Genomic DNA, 17,676 nt, shown 5'->3' on the forward strand with positions numbered 1-17,676 from the left:
GTGGGAAAAGAAGGAATATGCTGAATGAAGCACAGTTTATATAAGGCACACAGGAAGTAAAGTTAAAATGATGCAAGAAAACGGTGGGCTTTAAGTGTCAGTGTATTTACCTCACATAACCCAATAGGCAAGAGAGAGGCTTAGGAAGATACAGAATAGGAGAGCAACATGGTAAAAGCAGTATGTTGGGAAGGTTATTTTGGTAGTCATGTGTAGGTTGAATTGTGTGGATAAATACTGAAAGCATGAAGTGAGGAGGCTTACACAATAGATACAATAAAAGGTAGAGCTAGAACATGACAGTGGGGATACGACAGAAGGGAAAGACGGAAAGAGAACATGAGACACAGAGCCAACAAGGTTGTACTACTCATTAAATATGAGAAGGGGGTTAACATGACCATGAAGCACGTGGAAGAAAAGTGGTAGTGCCAACCTAGATAGGGAAGTTGGAGCAGGAGCCAGAGAAATGTTTGATTTTAGACATGAATTTGTTTCACATGCTATCAAATTATGTAGATAGACACGCCCAGCAAGCAGCTCAATGTCTGGGCCACAGCACTAGAAAGAGGTTAGGGCAGGGTATGGACATGTGGTCATTATTCTGAGAAAAGGCAGCTGACATGCTGCATTAGCTACGACTGCCCATGGTAAATGTGTGCAAAGGAAAGACCATGGATGACAGGTCCCTGTAGAACAGCTAGAGTTTAGGTGGGAGAAGAAGACATGCTAATCAAAGAAACAAAACAATAAAATGTCATTTTCTTTTTTTAAATTTTTTAAATGTTTTTTAAATTTATTTTTGATATATATAGAGAGAATGCATGAGTGCAAGCAGGGAGGGGCAGAGAGAGAGGGAAACACAGAATGCAAAGGAGGCTCCAGGCTCTGAGCTATCAGCACAGAGCCCAACATGGGGCTTGAACTGAGGAACTGTGAGATCATGGTCTGAGCTTAAGTCAGATGCCTAACCGACTGAGCCACCCAGGCGCCCTGTCACTTTCAATGATATTGGTAATATATATATATTTAAACTAAGTGTCAGTAAAATTTCAGGGAAATGGGCATTCTTGTACATTCCTGGGTGGGGAGGGATATGGGTATACATTTGCTAGAAAGAAATGTGCCATATCAAGAGACATCAAAATGTTCCTATTGTGCTTGCTTCAGCCAACATACATGAAAATTGGAATGATGCAGAGATTAGCATGGCCCCTGCAAAGGCTGACATGCAAATTTATGAAGCACTCCATTTTTTCTTCGCTGGAATTAGACAGTATTAATAGTTGTGCAACCTTGTGAATATACTAAAAGCCACTGAATTACACACTTGAAGGTAATGCATTTTATGATATGTGAATTATATCTGTTTTAAAAAATGTTCCTACCCTTTGGTACAGTCTTTCCACTCCTAAGATTCTACCCTAAGAGAGCAATTAGAGATGCACACATTGATTTGTGTACATGAAGTGTCACCTACTGCAGAGTTATTTATAAAGGTAAAAACAGGAATATCCTAACTGTCCAACATTTAGGAAGAGTTAAGGGAGGTATTGTACATCTACATGAAGGAAAAATAATCTGCCATTAAAAACCATGTTTCTCAAGACTACTTAATGATCCTGGAAAAGGCTCACAATATAATGGCAAGTGAAAGAAAAAGCATCCAAACCTGTACATAGTATCAGCCCATTTCAAAAAATATATATGGATGTACATATATATTCATATACAAGCCTACACATATTATAGGGCTGAATGCCAATACATCAATATCTTACCAGCAGGTGTTTGTCTCTGTGTGGCAGAATTAAGGGTCATTCTTATTTTTTATACCTTTAAAAAATTTCAAAGCTTTCTACACTACACATGTATTAGAGCTGAATGAGAAAAAGTTTTCAAAGAAAAAAGACACCATTCTACATGGGCATATCATTTACCCTGACAATCATCTGATGCAACTGTCTGATACATTCCTAAGTTAGGGATATGCAATACTCATAATACTTGTATAATTGTAATACTCGTATACTTAACTATTTCAAACATCTGTATTTTGCCCTCAGATAAATCAGCCTAGAGCCCGCCAACCTAACAAAATGCTTCCCCAACAAATGCTTTGCTCTTTGGTGGTGGATTCCTCTGTCTATTGTACTAATTAAAAAAACCTCCATCTGACAGTTTTTTTTTACCACAATATTAGCAATGGGAGCTGTTCTTTGCTGTCAGAGGTGGCCAGGGCTGGAAGAACAAGGGGCAAGTTGAAGGAGACCAGGCAAAGGAAAACAAAGGTCAAGTCAAAGTCAGCATCAAGGCTGTGCCCAGTGGATTGAAAAAAATTGCTACTCAAGGCTTTGTTGGCTATAGTTTTTTCCCAAGTGCCTCATGAACTTGGTGGGACAAAATTGCATGGAGAGGGGACAAGCCACAGGAAAATCTGGTGGGGGTGTGTGGCAGTAAGTACCATCTGTAAAGCCATCTGATTGCTAATATTTGTACACCAAATTCACAGTCACACAGAACTTTCATAGACACCATTCCATTTAATTCTTAAAACAACTTTATAAACTCCACTTCAGGAAAGAAGAAACTCAGGTTCAGAGGTGAAATAAATCACACAAGGCTTGAACTGAAGTTCTTTGCCTCCAAATTCCTGTGTTTTTTCCCTGAACAGTGGTTCTCAAAGTTTGTTATATAGATCAGCATCAGCATCACCAGAGACCTTGTTAGAAATGAAACTCTGGGGCCCTACTCTGGACCTTCTGGATCAGAAACTCTGGGAGTGGGGCCCAGCAATCTGAATTTTAACAAGCCCTCCAAGTGATTCTGATGCATACCCAAGTTTGAAAGCCATTGCTTTAAAGAATGCTACCATATATTTTTTAAAACAGATTTTTAAATGGCTTCTTTAAAATACTGGCTGCTGATGCTTTGACTTAAATGGGTTTTTGTCTTCCAGGGCAGGCTGGGAGACTCTCTTCAACTGTCAGTGGCTGTATACACAATATAAGGGGCTGCCTGAATAGAATGCAGGCTCCAGGGGTGGGTGGGAACATACTATTTCATGGTGAGGAAGGTCCCAGAACCAAGAGGGCAATCCTCTGCTCACATCTTCCCTGTTTGAAGGGGATATGAGCTGGAGAGCAGCTGCCATATATTTATCTCCTCTTCTGAAGTTTCACTTCATAAAAGCTTTCACGTGGTTCCACAATGTCCTGCATGAGCCCCTGGGAAATTTCCTGATCTGATGTATTTACATTTACAAACCTCTGGTTGACCAAGCTTTTCATTTCTTTGGTTTTCATTTTTTTTTACAGGATTTTCAAACAACAATTTAGAAAAAAAAATGCAGCAATTGAAACAAAATTATTTTCCTTCTGGGTAACATGAACTCCCCTACTCATGCCTCCCCAACCCACTCCCTATCCAATTTCCTCACTGCAGGTAACTGTTCTCTCTCTCATTCTCTGTCTCTCTGTCTCTCTCTCTCTCATACATACATACACTCATGCACTCAATCATACACATTCCTTTCCCTTGGGATGGAGAATAAACAGATCATGTATTTTTTTTAAAAAATTGGACTTGACTTAAACCAGATTTTAAATTTTGTCAGGGTAATGTTTGTAAAATTGAAACAAAACTCATACATAAATATAGATTTATTCTGAAAAAGCTAAAGCTAAAAGAATCATGGAATTAAAATTATAAAGTATTCAAAATTCTAGCAATGAACAGAATTTGTTGTTATTCCCTTTTCTTCATAGGTACTCGCACTGAATTCATTCATTCATTCATTCATTTATTGGTTAGTTATTGAGAGCCAAGCAAGCACTATTCTGGGGTGCTGGGGACAAAGCAATGAACAAAACAGACAAGATCTCAGTCCTCATGGGGTTCAACTCAAAAAATATGAAATATATGTCAGGTCGTGGTAAATGCTCTGAAGACAGAGAAAGCAGGGTAAAGGTGGACTGACTGACAGGAGTGTGTGGGGGCCAATGCTATTTCAGAAAGTGTGGTCAGTGAAGGCCTCTGTTGGGAGGTGATACTCGAGCAGTGGCCTAAGTCAGGGAAGTAGTCAGGCACATAAGAATGTGCCTGGGCAGAAGGATCAGCAAAGGTGATGGTCCTGAGATAGGATCACTTTGCCATCGTCCAAGAACAGCAGGAAAGTCAACGTGGCTGGAATGGAATGAGCAAGACAAAGAAGGGGAGGAAATGAGGTTGAGGAAGGAGCCTGGGGCCAGGTGAGTGGCTCATTCTAAGGACTCTGGATTTAATTTTAAGAGTGATGGAAAGAAACCCTGTTTCTACTATGTGTCTAGTGGGGGCCAAAGAGTCTAAAAGTCTGCACTATGATCCTTGCCTTCAAGAAGCTTTCAATCCAGGGTGCCTGGGTGGCTCAGTCAGTTAAACATCTGACTAGATTTTGGCTCAGGTCATGATCTCATGGTTCCGTGAGTTCAAGCCCTGCTTCTGGCTCCAAACTGCCAACTGCTTGGGATTCTCTTTCTCTCTCTCTGCACCTCCCCAACTTGCACTCTTTCACACTCTTTCTCTCTCTCAAAAATAAACAAATAAACATTAAAAAAAAGAGAAGCTTTCAATCCATCCATTTGAGGAAACAAGCCAGAATTACAGGAGACTTGAGGAGGGGTGGGGATTCTTGATTTCTCACCTATACTTGGTCCTAATCTTAAGGAGCCACCTTTAGTAGAAAAGAATTCCAAAGGAGAAAGAGGCTTGCCTCCTATGCCAATTTGAGAAGATTCTCCCACTTCATAATTTGGGCATTTTAATCTCAAAAACACAATGTTTACTATGTGTTCTAAATATTAAAACATTTTATACTCATAACAACCCTACAAGGCAGGCACTACTATTGTCATCCCCATTTTACAGAGGGGAATATCAGCAGCTCAGAGAGGCTGAGTAACTTGCTCAAGATCACATAACTAAAAAGTTAGTATTGAAACCCAGGGAGTCTGGCTCCAGAGCCCACATTTTTAACCACTATTCTCACCTGCCTTGCCTACAGATAGAGACAAAAGGATGGGGAGGGGAGGATGATGAATCTAAAGTTGAGAATTAAAGGGGAAGTCTCTCAAATGTCCCAGGTGACCAAGAAGAGTGCTGGAGGTGTAAGGAGACCTGGGGAAAAGACCCTGAACTAGCCATGGGGGGAGAGCTAGACGAGCAGGCCGCAGGATACTGCATCCATGTTGGGAGTCTGCAAGGAGTGTGAACACACAGTGTTCAGGTAGGAGGGCTTTGACATTGGAGATATTTCCTGTGGGACACTGAGATACCATGGGACTTTGGGGTATCCTGACCTTCCCAGTATAGAATATATAACGTGTAATAACCTGCAGGCAGAGAAATCTACATAAAGGACGTCATGCTTGAGGTTTGGTCTTGAAGGAAGTGTAGGGATTGACCCAGATGAAAGGCACTTCTGTAGAAGGAATAGCATGTGAAAATTATGGAAACGTGTGGGGAAAATGGTGTTCTGAGGATAGGATGTGAGAGGAGGGGTGGTGAGAGGTAAGGCTTGAGAAGCAGGCTGGGCCAGAACATGGAAGAACTAAGTTGCCATGTTAATGAGTTTGGACTTTCCCCACAGGCACTGGAGGGCCAGTGTAAGATTTTAAGCACGATGGTGGCAGGACCAGATTTACATTTTGGAAAGATGTTATCAGTTGACGTTTCATAGGAAGAAAAGGGGCAGGTGGGCCACTCAGGAAATAAATGTTACAGTCCAAGTTATCTGTAATTCAGGGATAGAGTGGAGAGGTATATCTGAGAATTATCTTATCTGGGAGGTAGAACCAATAAATCTTGGTGCCTGATTGGACAGATGTGAGGAATAAAGAAGAGGAGAGAGTCCAGAATGTCTCCCAGATTTCTCACTTCAGTAAATGATTCAGCCCATCACCAATACCAGAAGAGTGGAGAGAGAAATCAATCCAATTTTGGACAAGTTGATTTTTAGTTATTTCTTTTTTTTAAAGCAATACTCACAGAAGGCAAACCATTCAAACAGTATGAAGGCATATACAATAAAAAATGAGTCTCCCACACTCCTGGGGAAACCACTATTAACAGCTTCTTATTTATCCCTGGGTAGCAGTATGGTACAGTAGTATTAAAAGCATATGCTCTGTAACCAGACTGGATCTGAATCCATCATTGCTAGCTGTATGGGTGCTTTGGGCTAGTTATTTAATATCTGTGCCTCAGTAACATCATCTGTAAAATGGGGATTATAATAATAGAGCACAAAAAGCATACTAGAATGCTGTTCAGAAACTTGATGCTTGTGCTAAACAATATATCGTGGAGATAATTTCATATCTGTATGTGCTTTTTCACATATTTTTTAATAACTGCATAGTATTTCAGCATGCAAATTTTGTTCAGTTTATTTTACTTTTACCAATTAATGAATATTGAGGTTGTTTCTATTTCTTTTTTGCTATTACCAATAATGCTGCAGTGAATATCTCTGTACATCTTCACATACACAGATGATTATATCTGTTAGATAATTCCACTGCAATTATGGTTCACAGAATATGCGAATATTTGTGATAAAGTCTCCTGAAATCCAAAGAGGTTATGCTAATTTGCACTTCCACCAAGAATGCTTTTCAATGCATTGAATTGCTTTACAGCAATGCTTTTCAAACTTTCATGTACAAACAAATTGCCTGGGGAGTTCATTAAAATGCAGATTCTGATTTAGTAGATCTGGGTTGGGACTGTGTTTCTAACAAACTCTGGGTTGATACAGATACTGCTGGTCCAAGGATCACAGTTTAAGTAACAAGGTAGATAGCAAGGTGTGAGAGTGCATTTCTCTGCATGCTTGCCAAAAAAATAGCATATGCTAAATGCTCTGATTTTTGCCACTGAGATAGGTGAAGGTTGTATCTTAAGGTAAGAGTTGTTGCTTAAATAAATATTCATTTCTTTAATTATGAGTTTTGTTGAGCATCTTTCCATTTATTTTTATAAGCCGACTTTCTTTTTCTGTGGACTGCCTGTTTAGGTCCTTTTTTCTCATTTATAATGGTTTTCTGGTATTTTCCTTAGTGATTCTCAATCTGAAGAGCTATTTATATATAAAGCCTTTGCCCATACCAGATGCAAAACCTTCTTCTCAGTTTTTTGTCTTCAGATACTGTTTATGTATTTTTGCAGTGCTGTACATTCTTTTATGTAGTCGAATTTAACAATGTTCCCCTTTTTGGCTTCCTCTGTGTCTTGTTTAGAAAGACCTTTAATATTTCAAGATAAAATCATATATTAAAAATCATGTACTAAAATATGTCTTTGGATCAATTTCTGGACCCAATTATGGTCCACTGATCTGTGTACTCATGTGCCAGTTGTAATTAAACTGTTTTAATTACTGTAGTTTTATAATATGGTTCCAAAAGGACTGGTCCCTTTCTCCCTTATTACTCTTCTTTTTCAGACCTTTCCTGACTATTTCCATATGTACTTTGGAATCATGGGCATGTTGGATTAGGGCATGTTGGATTAGGATGTGTCTGGGAGACAGTTTTGTGGAGACATGTAATACGCGGTTGAATCTGGAATATAGGAGCGTGGTCTTCTCTGGATACAGATATCTGACAGTTATCAGCAGTACCTGAAGTCTCTTGAGAAAAGTTCATAGAATGAGAAACAGGGTCTGAGATAGAACTTTAGGTTAGTGGTTCTCAGAGTCCAGTACTCAGACCAATAGCACCAGCACTACCTGAGAACTTCTTGGGCCCTGATTGGATCAGAAACTGTATGGGGAGGAGGGCAGCAATATGATCTTTAAATACTCCAGAGAATTCTAATGCACACTGAAATTTGAGGACCACTGTTTTAGGGTATACCAGTAGTTAGGAGACAGATTAAGGAAAAAGAGCTGAAAATAAGCAGTAGGAAGAAAACCAGAAGAGAGAGATGTTTAATAATCAAAGACAAGAATTTCCGAAAAGAGGTATTCAACCAGGCTAATATTTATTAAGCAACAAATACTTCCAAAGAGCTTTATACACATCATCTCATTTACTCATATGACTCCATAAGGCTATAGAAATCTTCCAGATGAAGAAATTGTGATTAGGTAAATTGCTAAAGGTTGGCCAGTTGGTAAATGATTTGGCACCAGTGCTATTATATACTAATGGCTACGTTCCTTCCTCTATACTACACTGCTGAAAAACTCAATTGGAAAATTGCCAACTGGAAAAGAAGGAAAGATGCCCTTCATCTTTTTTCAATCTTGAAGACACTAATTCATCTTGGAACAACACAGAGAAGAGGGTTACGGTAGTGGAAGAAGCCAGAATGCATTGAGGAAATGGGAGGGGGAAAAGGGGAGACAAGTAATATAAGAATACTTTTCAAGAGCCTAAGCAGCTGAGATGTGAAGGGAAAGACACTGGTAGTTGGAGGAGGATGAAGGTTAAGGGCAGGTGATGTTTTTTTTTTTTTTTTTTTTTTTTTTTTTAATTTTTTTTTTCAACGTTTATTTATTTTTGGGACAGAGAGAGACAGAGCATGAACGGGGGAGGGGCAGAGAGAGAGGGAGACACAGAATCGGAGACAGGCTCCAGGCTCTGAGCCGTCAGCCCAGAGCCTGACGCGGGGCTCGAACTCACGGACCGCGAGATCGTGACCTGGTTGAAGTCGGACGCTTAACCGACTGCGCCACCCAGGCGCCCCAAGGGCAGGTGATGTTTTTAGGAGGAAGTGCCTACCTAAAGATACTTACATGTAATTGAGACTAGTTTATATTGGGAATAGCATTCTGTGGGTCTAAAACAATCTTTGGTCTTGATCTACCTATGCTGTTCAACTGCCAGTTGAATCGCTACATATCTGATCAATCACCTCAAAATAAATAGAAAACCAAAAAACAACAACAACAACAACAACAAACATTGACACCAAGCCCAACTCTTCCTAATTTATCATTTTTTAAAAAAATCTTGTTTATTTGTTTGCTTTAAATCTTTAAAGGTCTGACTGGCTCAAATCTCGTAACCAGTTTACTTCTCCTCTCCTTTAGCCTGTGTATTGAATCAGTCACTAAGTCCTGGCTTTGAAATGTCTCCCCCATTAACTCTTCCTGTCTATTCCTACTGTCACTACTCTATATAAGCAATCACACCACGTGGCCTCCTTACATACAATCCAACCCACACCAATCTTCCACAAACACCAATTTCATTCCTATTCACCTACTCACAATCCTGCAATAGTTGCCTCTGCATACTAGGTAAAGTTTGCTTTTCTGGGCTTTCTATAGATTGCCCAAATTTTCCTCTTACTGATTCCCTACATAAAGCTTACGTTGGATGGGCTTCCTTAATAGTCCCCAAATCTACATTTCTATCTTCTCTTTATGCCTTCCCACATACCATTTAGGAATTTGGCCAAGCCCCCCCTCTTTTTGTTTTTTGTTTAGTTTTAGTTTTAGTTTTTTTTTTGTTTTCTGTTTTTTTGTTTGTTTTTGCAAGCTCCTTGTGGTGTTCTTCCAGCGTTCACAATCACTTGTTGCTGGTTATCACTCATTTTGACAATCATCTATTTCCTTACTCAACCATTTTACCTATACATGTCTCATCTCCCTCCCCTAGAGTTCAGGGCTAGAGCATACTTCTTTTTTTTTCTTCTTAATTTTTAATGGTTATTTATTTTTAAGAGAGAGAGAGAGACAGAATGTGAGCGGGGAAGTGGCAGAGAGAGAGAGAGGGAGACAGAATCTGAAGCAGGCTCCAGGCTCTGAGCTGTCAGCACAGAGCCGGACACAGGGCTGGAACTCATGAGCTGTGAGATCATGTCCTGAGCCCAAGTTGGATGCTTAACTGACTGAGCCACCCAGGCACCCCTAGAGCATACTTTTGCTATGATTGCCACCACATTGTTTAACATATTGCTAAGTACGTGCTAAATACTCACACTCAAAAATATTTATTAAATCAGTGAAATTGTATCATGGGAATTTGCTATTTAAAGAGATATTTGGTGAGTTACTGTGTAGAAAATGTCTATTTCTTTTTAACTTTCAAATGCCATATTAAAAACAATATACATTCACTGGTAATGTACCTGGTATCAGGTATTGTTCTAGGCATTTTCTCATGAAGTACCTGTTTAATCTTTACCAGATACCCATCAGGTGGGAATTACATCCCTGAATTACCCGTAATGACAAGACTACATGATGGTTAGAGGCTTGCCTAGTATTTCCACTATTTTCACTGAGTACTCAGAGTTTATACTTAAAACCCCCAAGTCCATTGCTCTATTCTTCATAACACAGATTCCTTTCTTTCTATTTTTATTTTTTAAACACGGTCCCATGGTTCTTAGTTGAATTATAAACAATATTTTTCTAGAGTCTTGGTGTAAGAAAAATTCTAATTAACAAAATAGGTAAATAATGAATATATTTACATCTCAAGTTTAGTGTCTAATTACAGTTCCTATGAATAATGAGAGAAAGTACTTTTGTGTCCCCAAAGTAAACCTGTGCCACAATGCAAAGGGAGATGAGATGCAGCAGGGTGCTGTATTAACATTCATAATTATGCATCTTATGTTCCAAAAATGAATTGTTGTTTGACAGCAAGGGAAAATGACAATAATAAAAATTATGGCAAAAGCACATAAGGTTAATCAACATATAATCGACTCACGAATTTGCACATTTTAGATGTTTTTTTATTGGTGTTTATGATTTATTATTTAGAAACACCATAAACTAATCTACCAGAATATATTTCCCTATTAAAGATGCCTGAAATGAAAACATGCACACATAAAGTGAGTTAACTTTTTATGACACATAGTAGATATATCACTTAAGGGAGATTTTGTTCCACAAATGCAATAACCTACACATAATGAGGTGTCAACTTCTTCAGTGATACTTAGTCTAAAACACACTCACATACACACACAAACACACACTTTGGGGCAATTTAAACCTATTGGGGAAAAAAGACTAGATTAAAAACTCTTTTTCTTTTCAGTATCTCCTAATGTGTGCTTTATTAAACAGAGCACACCCCAAAGAAACAGGAGGAATGCAGAATACAAATGACAACATTTTCCCATGGACTGAGACTGACCCAGCTTCAGGTCAGAAAAGAAGATGCCTTCACCTGTCAGATGGCTACTGAATATCTTAAGAAGCCAACAGCCATCAGTTTAGTTGCACAGACCCACACCTAGAACTTTAACTCTCACCCTATCCAAGAGCTAACTCTTGGATAACTCAGTTTATTCTCCTTTTGAAACTAGCAAGCATTCCAGATCAAGGCAAAGCTAAAGCCTGGGTGACCGAGAAACACTCAATTATCCTCTCAGGCCAGTTTACACTTGATTTTTCTCTAGGCTTTACTGGGATGCAAGGTTACAGCTGAGGATAATACTCACAGGGTGAGGCAAGGGAGAAAGCATGCACAGCCTAAGGATTTGTAAAGTCATACAAAGATTTCTTGAAGATCTCAACTAAAATATTCAATTTAAGGCCTCTGAAGGTATTACTGAGACAGAAACAAAGTAGGTAGGTAGGCAGAAACCAACTGAGGTGTTTAGAGAGCAAACTATATCCAGAGTCAGACAGACCTGGTTATAAGATAGTATATGTGCTAGTCACCTCATTTATTTGTCCCTCAATCTCTTCATCTGTACGATGGGGGCACGCTCATCCCAATACCTCATAAGAGAGCTGTGATGATTAAATGACACTATGTACTTCAGAGCTGCTAGCACTGTATCTGATCCATAGTGAGTGCTGGGATAGAAGGACAGAAACTAACATTTAAAGCATGTTTATTAAATCTGAAAGGAATCATATTTCTGCTTCAACCTCTTCAAACTTAGGTGAGAAGGCTCCTTGGTGGGACCTTATCACCTGACTCCAAATTCCTAAAGAGAACGCCATTCTTCCCTTACTAGTATTAACATTTTAAACCAACTACTCAGGAAAGGAGTAATACAACACCATCCTATGGAACTATGGAACTATGATAGTCCCAATGACTGGAATTCATAAAAACTCAGCAATGTTGATACAGGGAAAATTGATGGGTTCTGGAGTCACAGAGACTGGATTTGAGTCCCAGCTCTGATGCTTATTAGTTATTTGGCATTAGACAACTGACACATCCATTCTGAGCCTTGGTTTCCTCAGATGATACAGACTTTGTAGAACTGTGGTGGGAATGTAAGTTGCTATCACTATTATATTCTTATGGTCACACAGGGTCTCAGGCCAAGCAAACTAATCAGATCCTGTGATATAATACACAAGCAACACAAAGCTACTTTCCCTGTCCAGCTGTGACAAACCAATGGCAATTGCAAGGGACTACCCTGATAAGCAACTTGGAGGGAAGAAAAAATTATTTTTACTGTGGCATGAAAAGGGGCCTCTAGAAATTCTTCTTTGGGGGGATTAATCATAATAGTGATCCTGAATCACATATAAGAGATCAGTAATACTCCTTATCACTTCATGAGTGTCCTCTCCCACTCAACCTTAAACTTTCTTTTATCAAGCACCAAGCTTCTTCCAAGAAGTACAGAGTAGCAAGTAGCAAAGAATCGCACACACACACACACACACACACACACACACACACACGTATGCAGAGGGAGAGAGAGAGAGAGAGAGAGGAAGGGAGAGAGGGAGAGAGGGAGGGATAGGGAGAGAAGGAAGGATGCCACAAGAAAAAAATCCTAATCTCATACAAAATTCATGCGCCAAAACTAGTTTTTAATTTTTATTCAAAATTTATTCCATTCTGTTGGAAGGGCCATGGGTACTTTAAGAAATGTATTCCTGAAGTGCAAAGAGGGTCAACTTCAGGTAAGTAACTTTCACTGTATGTAAATTTACGTCAAACAAATTTTATGACTGAGAAAAAGAGAAGGGCAGGTGATGTTCTACTCCTTCCCTTAGAGAGAAAACCTACACTGTATAACTTCTCAAAGACTATTCAAAGGCATACATTAGCTGTATACTTAACAGAATTGAAGGATATACTGCACCTTCATCACAGGGGAAAATAAGAATATATCTTTGTATTAGGAACCAGAGACATAATCATTTTTAGCTGAACAAGCATGCTAGAATGGCCAACCAATGCTTTCCCTTTGATTAGCTGGAAAGCAATCAATGCACTCTTGCTAGATTGGAGATTTCACTCAAAATATAAACTGGCCTGAAGTCCAGAAAGCTGGCAGTTCAGAGACAAATCCCCAGAAGGGATCTTGACACTTGAACTAAGATCCAGGTTTGGCATACTCATCAGGACCTAAGTTTAAGACTAGAGCTTGAAGAAGCTGTTAAGTAATAAGAGCTGGTAAAGCATACTGACCATCTTTAGGATTCATATGTTTCTTTCATCAGCTAAAAGAAACACCTTTGGTACTTGAGATTTGTTTAGGTTAGCTGTTTTTAATAATGACATTAGATTTTTAAGAAGACTATTTTGGGGAGGTGTAGTTTTAGGTTTACAGCAAAATTAAGAGAAAGGTACAGAGATTTCCCATATATCCCCGGTCTCCACACATACATAACCTCCCCCCCCCCGTTATCTACATCCCCCTAGAGCATGGTACATTTTTTACAATTGATGAACCTACATGGATACATCATAATTAACCAAAGTCCATAGTTTACACTATGGTTCACTCTTAGTGTTGTATGTTATATCAGTTTGAACAAATGTGTAATGCCATGTATCCACCATCAGAGTATCATACAGAATAGTATGATATTCTACCCTAGAAATCCTCTGTGCTCTGCCTTTTCATCCCTCCCTCCCGTCTCATTAACCCCTGGCAATCATTGATATTTTTACTATCTCCATTTTCTTTTGCCTTTTCCAGAATGTGATATAGATGGAATTATACAATAACGAGACTTTTCAGATCAGCTTCTCTCATTTAGTAATATGTATTTAAGTTTCATGGCTTGACTGCTTATTTCTATTTAATACTGAATAATATTCCATTGCCTGGATATACTATGGTTTATTTATCCATTTACCTACTGAAGGACATCTTGGTTGCTTCCAAGTTTTGGAAAATATAAATAAAGCTGCTATAAACACCCATGTAGATGTTTTTGTATGGACATACGTTTTCAACCCCTTTGGGTAAATACCAAGGAGTGCAATTGCTGTATCATTTAGTAAGAGTATATTTAGTTCTGTAAGAAACTGCCAAACTGTCTTGCAAAGTGGCTGTACCACGTTGTGTTCTCACTAGCAACGAATGAGTTCCTGTTGCTCCACATCCTTGCCAACATTTGGTATTGTCAGTGTTCCAGATTTTGGCTGTTCTAGTAAGTGTGTAATTATATCTCACTGTTGTTTTAATTTGCATTTCCCTGATGACATATGACATGGAGTTGTCTGTTCAGGTCTTTGGCCCATTTCTTATTCAGTTTTTTTTTTAATTTTTTTTATTGTTACGTTTCTTTATTTTTGAGAGGCAGAGAGAGACAGAGCATGAGTGGGGGAGGGGCAGAGAGAGAGGGAGACACAGAATCCGAAGATGGCTCCAGGCTCTGAGCTGTCAGCACAGAGTCTGACGTGGGGCTCGAACTCACAGATCATGAGATCATGACCTGAGCCAAAGTTGGACGCTTAACCGACTGAGCCACCCAGGTGCCCCTATTTTTTTTTATTGTTGTGTTTTAAGAATTCTTTGTATATTTGGAATAACAGTCCTTTATCAGATGTATTTTTTGAAAATATATTCTTCTAGTCTGTGGCTTGTCTTCTCATTGTCTTGACAATGTCTTTCACAGGGCAGAAATTTTTTATTTTAATGAAGTCCACCTTATTAATTATTTCTCTCATGGATCATGCCTTTGGTGCTGTATCTAAAAAGTCACTATACCCAAGGTCATCTAAGTTTTCCTATGTTATATATTAGGAGTTTTATACTTTTACATTTAGTTCTATGATCCATTTTGAGTCAATTTTTGTGAATGGTGTAGGGTCTATGTCTATATTTTTTTAGTTTTATTTTTGTAAGATATTTGATTTTTAATAAAGACATTTATTCAAGTTAGATATTTATTTAATTTTGAATTATTAAAGATATGTGGAATTAAGGTTTATAAATATCAAGATGAGGGATTATAATTGAGACTTCTGCTTCTATGAAAATGAAGTAAACCTTTCCCTATTCCTCCCACTAAGTACAACTAAAAGCTTTGGATATTACATGTAAAACAAACATAAGAAGACTCTCATCTGGTTTCCTCTAATACCATTCATTTGGAGAAAATATTTGCAAAACACATGTATGACAAAAGACTGGTATCTAGAATATATAAAGGATATTTAAAATTCAAAAGTAAAAAATAATCCAATTAGAAGAGTCTTGATGTAATGAAGAAGACTTCTACATTAAGAAAGCAGACTGGCTAGAAACTCAGTAGTAAGTTCCTTTTTTTTTTTTTTTTTTTTTTTTTGCCTTATGTAGCCAAGTTTGAAACTGAGGAGCAACAACCTGGAAATGCTAATGGGCACAGACAAAATAAGTCCCAACAGAAGTTTCCTCTCCCTATCCAGAGAACCAGGAAAGGGTTCCTAATAAGCCTAATAAGAAAGAGAAAAATTTAGACAATAATTGCTCTACTCCAGCCAAACACCACAGAAAAACCGTGGCCTCATCTCCACTCATGCCAACAAAGGCTGAGTGGGGAGCTTAGACCTTTGCCCTGTCCTGGTCTTTTCTAACATCACCATGGCCAAGATGGTGGCAGAAGAGGCTAGATATGAAGACAAGACTTTAATCCATGCTGGGTGGTAAGAAAACCTCCCCTACTCACATTGTCAATGGAGACCATGTGAGGAGCATGGGCATGTACCCCCACCTTGTGGTAATAAGGAACCACTCCCTCTCCATACTGAGGTGGTGTCAGACGAGACTTAATGGACAGTCAGAACTTCTACCACTGCCTAGCAGTAAGGAGGCCACATCCCTCTGTGTCAAGGGAAGCCTCAGTGGATATAGCAAGGAAGCATTCTACCCCTCCCAGTAAGGGAGGTATCAGTGGAGACTGATTAGCAGGAAAAGGGAGCCTCCTTCCTTGTTATTAATAAATGCCAAATAGGGACCCTGCACTTCTACCTCCATGTGGCAGTAATGAGGCAGCAAACCCCTTTTCCCTGCCAGAGTGGTGTTAGAGGAAACCAGAAAATAGAAATTTTAAGTATGATTCAAAGTTTCATAATATAATACTCAAAATTTCTATATTTCAATTGAAAATCACTTGTCATACTAATAACAAGGAGGATCTCAAACTACAAGAAAAAAGAACATCAGAGGAGACCATTATCAAGATGATAGAAATGTTAGAATCATATGACAAAGGAGCAATCATAAAAAAAAAATTTCAATGACCAATTACAGATATACATGAAACAAATAAAGAAGTATAAATTTTAAGCCAAGAAGTAGCAAGCCTTGGCAAATAAACAGAAGATATAAATAAGAATCAAATGGATTTTTAGAATTTAAAAATATAATATGAAAAAAACCTAAGTAAACAGTCTACAGAAAGATGGACGGGACATAAGCATCAGTGGATCTAAAGATAGAACAACAAAAATTACCCAATAAGAAAAACAGAAAGAAATTAGACTGAAAAAATAAAGAGAGATCCAGGGACCTGTGGGGCTATAATGAAAGATCTAACATTCATAGCACTGGTGTCCCAGAAGGAGAGAAGAAAGTAGGACAAAAAGAAAATATTTGAACAATGCATGAAAACTCCCTCAAATTTGGCAAAAGATATAAATCTGCAAATTCAGCAAGCTAAACAAACTCCAATAGGATAAACTCAAAGAAATTCAATACCAAGACACATTTTAGCCAAATGTCTGAAAGCTATAGATGAAGTCTTGAAAGGAGAGACAGAAAGAGTGAGAGAGATGATACCTTTCCTGTATAGGAAAGGTAATTTGAAAGGCATGATTTCTCATCATGAATCAATGCAAGCAGAAGGAAGTGGCACAAAATTTTCAACTGCTGGAAGAAGAGAACTGTAAACCCAGAATCCTATATCCAGGGAAAATATCCTTCAGGAATGAGGGGAAATAAAGACATTCTCAAATAAAGGAAACTAAGGTAATTCATCACTGGCAGATGTACTCTTTTTAGAATAAGCTTCCTTTAGAGTGGCTAAAGGAAGTTCTCTAAAGAGGAAATTACAAAATAAGAAATCTTGGAATACCTGAAAGGAAGAACCAACTTGGAAAAGTGTGGGTGTGCGTGCACACAGACACACTGGACTTCTTTCTCTTCAGTTTTCTAAATTATGTGTGATGGTGGAAACAAACATTATAACAATGTCTTATATGGTTCTAAATGTATATATTTGAGTAAATATTGAAGACAGTTTTATTATAAGTGAAGGAGAATAAATGGATATAAAGAAAGATAAATTTTCTATACTTAACAAAAACTAATAAAATGACAATACCAATAAACTTAAATAGGTTATGTATAAATAACATAATACCTAAAAGCAATCACTAGGAATCTATATGAAGAGATATATCTAAAAACTATAGATAAATAAAAATTTAATTCTAATCCGTTTAAGTAACCTAGAGTAAGGTATGAAAAAAG

General features: G+C 38.2%; 1 protein-coding gene and 1 pseudogene across 2 annotated transcripts in view; one reads left to right on the top strand and one right to left on the bottom strand.

The window, feature by feature from the left end:
• The window catches only part of SHROOM4 (shroom family member 4), a 135,820-nt gene that overhangs the window by 56,665 nt on the left and 61,479 nt on the right, over positions 1-17,676 (bottom strand). The window lies entirely within an intron of this gene.
• Positions 1,160-1,259, top strand: LOC125157990 (uncharacterized; annotated as a pseudogene).

Source organism: Prionailurus viverrinus, chromosome X (assembly GCF_022837055.1).
Source record: "Prionailurus viverrinus isolate Anna chromosome X, UM_Priviv_1.0, whole genome shotgun sequence".
In the NCBI taxonomy this organism is placed as follows: Eukaryota; Metazoa; Chordata; class Mammalia; order Carnivora; family Felidae; genus Prionailurus; species Prionailurus viverrinus.